Consider the following 3,881-nt stretch of genomic DNA (forward strand, 5'->3'; position numbering starts at 1 on the left):
AAAAAGGGCACATCTCACATCATTATAGGTAAGTATAAACAACAGCAACTACGTTAGATTTGGTGGGCGAGACATAATCCGCCAAATGTAAACAGTTTAAAATGCTTTGACTAACATGGTGTTCAACAAAATACTATAAAGTTACCATACTGGGAACCCCAAAAACACTTTCATTAACAGGTCATTTTTGAGACTCAGTAGGCTGTGTTTAAGTGGTTTACCATCACCAAGACCCATTAGGATTTTCTGGATGGATGTAAAAGTGTGAATGAGTTTCTTGGGGTAGTCCAAATGCAATGCATACTGTACATCATCCCAAACAATGCAAATGCATCATCCAAGTTAGGGATATCTCTCATCACAACATCGTCTTCCACAACAATAGAATTATTTGCAGGACTGAAATTAACTGGATCTGCGGTGTCCTCTGTGACAAGAACAACAGGAGTGTTAATGATACCTGGCTCATCTGACTCCTCCACCTGAAAGACACGTAGAGGGTTCAACTGTTACGTTAACTTGAAGAAACACAACAACTTCATGTACCCTCAGGTGCACATATTCAACCAAATTCATTCCAATACAACAGCTCTCATTTAAATTCTACATTTATGAAGTTTATACATTGTCAGTTTTTGTTGACATTGTCACAAAGGTGAAAATCTTACTTTATATTTATTATTGAAGTTGTAATACGTGGTGGTGGCAGAGTGGGGTGAATTACATTGAATGGTTTTCCTGATATTTTGTCCCTATCTTGTATGTTAATGCAGTGGACAACAATATTAGGATACCCATTCAATATAATGCACCCTAATATATCATTTTCACCCACTATGAACTCAATAATAAACATAGTACAATTTTCAGCTTTCTGACAATGTCAACAAAAACTTAAAATATATCAACTTTATAGATGTAGAATTTATATCAGTGTTGTTGTAATGGATTGAATAAGATTGCACAGGTGTACTGTACCTAATGACAAGGCCAGTGAGTGTACTGGGTATTACAGGTGACTTACTCAACAGGTAAGTACAGTATATAGTAGGTATATCTCAAGTAAATATTCTACAGGCCAACAACCGTCAGGTAGGAATACAGTTAAGTATTTTACAGCTGTCTATTATATAGCCCATCATAAAAGAAGTACAGTAAGTGTAGCAGCAGGTATTTTACATTTGAATATCATACAGGCTGTTTTTAATAGGTAAGTGCACCCATGTAGGTATTTTACAGCTGAGAATTCAACAAGCTATTAATATGCAGATAGGTATTAGATAGTGGGTGTTGTACTGTGATATGTAATGTACAGCATCTCATAAAATATTTTAAATGACTTTTTACAGAGAGTGAGTAAGTGAGTGAGTGAGATATGAGAGGTTAAGCAAAAAGGTCAATCAAATGATTAGCTTTCTCCAGGTCTGGGTAGAGTTAGCCCAGGGCTTTGTGAGAGATTAATGTTTGGGATTACATGAGGTTAGGGCTTTTTCATATATGTATGCATGTTTGCCTATATGCATACACTGTATATCTATGTGCACACTAAGTGCAGTCCATTTACCATTAAAATGACACCCACACACAAGGTTTACTAAGGGGTAACTAGATATAGTTAAGTGGCCGCTAGAGATACTAAAAGTTCTGTGAATATACTGAATACTTACATTCCATGTCTTAAAGAACTGAGGGTTCTCTTCACGCAGGTACACTGGGAGGGCACAAACGGCTACAGTACGCTTTGTATTGACATTGCGCACTGCCTGGAAGAACTAGCAAAAACTGAATATAACATATTTCAATCTTCTTTAGGTATGGATGTGCTGACCAAATTCTGCCTTCTGCTTATACAAGGCCACCAGTCCAGGTGTATATTGGCCAAGCACAGCATAGAACTGGTTCCATGGGTAGACGTTTGTGATGCGTTAAAACTCAGCCCAAAGCTACAAAACAGAAAAACACAAAAAATAATTATAGAAAAAGACTAATACTGGGAAAGTATTAAAAAGATAGATAGTATTGAGAAAGAAAAAACATTTGTGATGCAACATGTTCCGTTAAAATACAGTATATTGTTGAGAAACATGGTCACATGCAAAGTGATAGTCCTTACCCACAGTGAATAGTGGCATTTGCTGTTCCATTTGCATGGGATACATATTCAAAATTTGGCATAGAAATGTGTGTGAGAGTGGCAGAAAAGAGAAAGACAGAGTCTGTGTTTTACATGTGATTCAATTTGAAAAATGGGGGGATGCGCAATACACTTCAACCTAAAGTTTGTAAAGGTTTGATGAAAACTTGCAGAGTTCATTCGGTAACTATTATGTCCATATGTTTGAGTAAAAGTCACAGTTAATGTTAGCCACTAGCTCATTTGGGTGCATGTAGGAATAACATCACATTGAACTTACCAGAGCAGGGCGCTTAACACAAACAGAAGCAACACACATTTAAAAACGTCCGTTTGATATGTGGTGTTGTCATAATCACGTGATTGGCAGTACACTTAAAAAAAGACTGAACCAGAGGTGTTCACTCAGAAATGGTGAGCCACACAAACATAAAAATGCATAATAATTTGTAGACATTACTAGTTTAAAGGTGGATTAACTCAGCAAGAGATTTTAACTGTAAAATGTCAAATGTACTTTTGTACACACAAAAATTATACTCTCACACACTAAACTGAAAACTCACACACACAACTCAACCGATATCATAAACACTTCTAAAACGGCCTCATACACATTGAAACGCTCTGACAGCAAAGTCTAGTTTCAGTTGTGTATATGAGTGCATTTCAGTATTGCGTGTGAGAGCGTTTCAGGAGAGTTTATGAGAGTGTTTCAGTTTGTGTGTGAGATTTTAGTATAGTATTTGAGAGTATAATTTTTCACTAGTGTTTATGAAAGCATTTCAGTAGAGAGCATTGAGTGAAGTCATTCTGAATAACGTCCCAGAAGGCCCCTATATAGAAATACAAACAGTTGACAAAGTCAATAATTTATCTGCTTCTCAAAAAAAGAACAACACAGTTGTTTTACAAAATGTGTTTTTGTGTTTTCATTATGCTTACAACCTGATTTAAGTGGTAACAATTAAGCATTGAGGTGATTGGCCAGGTATATCTATATTGGCCTATTAGCTCATGTAGTGTTATTTCAAACGGCAGTGTTTTGAAATGGCAAGATTATATTGTCTTATGCAGACAACCATGTTGAGGGGATTTAAAAAGTGCCATTTTGAATTTCAAAATGTGCGTAAAGCAGAAAATGTGTTTTTAGACTTTTAGAGAGTTGAGAAGAGGTTTTGCTCTCTGTGTGTCAGTTTAAATAATTGTGCCATGCATGTCATTTTAGTGTGTCTGCAATTGGAAAAAACTGTAACAAGAAGAGCGGATCCTATTTTCTACCTCCATCAGACTCTTATGAATGTAATCTCTTCTCTGTAATTATGTATTTATGAGTGGTTGGGTATTTTTGTGAGTAAAAGAAGTTTTAACATTGTATTGTTTGATTGTTGCTTAGGTCTCTGTGTGTGTGTGTGTGTGTGTGTGTGTGTGTGTGTGTGTGTGTGTGCGAATCTAATCCTTCTTTAGAACAGTGCCAACTACATTGCAGTTTTTCCATTTAAGATTATGACCATCCATAACAACAATTATTATTTGTCAAAATTCAGTGTGACAGACCACATGCTGAATGCTGTTAACCAAAAGCCTTCATCCAAATCTAATTATCATAAGGCATATTATATATCTGAAAAAACTTTCCCTTAACAGGTTCTTTGTTAAATAAAATGACATGAGGAACCTTTTTTGTAACTAGGCCCATGGGACAGAAGCTTTTTGTGCTTATTCAGTCATTCAAGTCAGACTCGGC

This window comes from Etheostoma cragini, chromosome 13 (genome assembly GCF_013103735.1).
Source record: "Etheostoma cragini isolate CJK2018 chromosome 13, CSU_Ecrag_1.0, whole genome shotgun sequence".
Lineage (NCBI taxonomy): Eukaryota > Metazoa > Chordata > Actinopteri > Perciformes > Percidae > Etheostoma > Etheostoma cragini.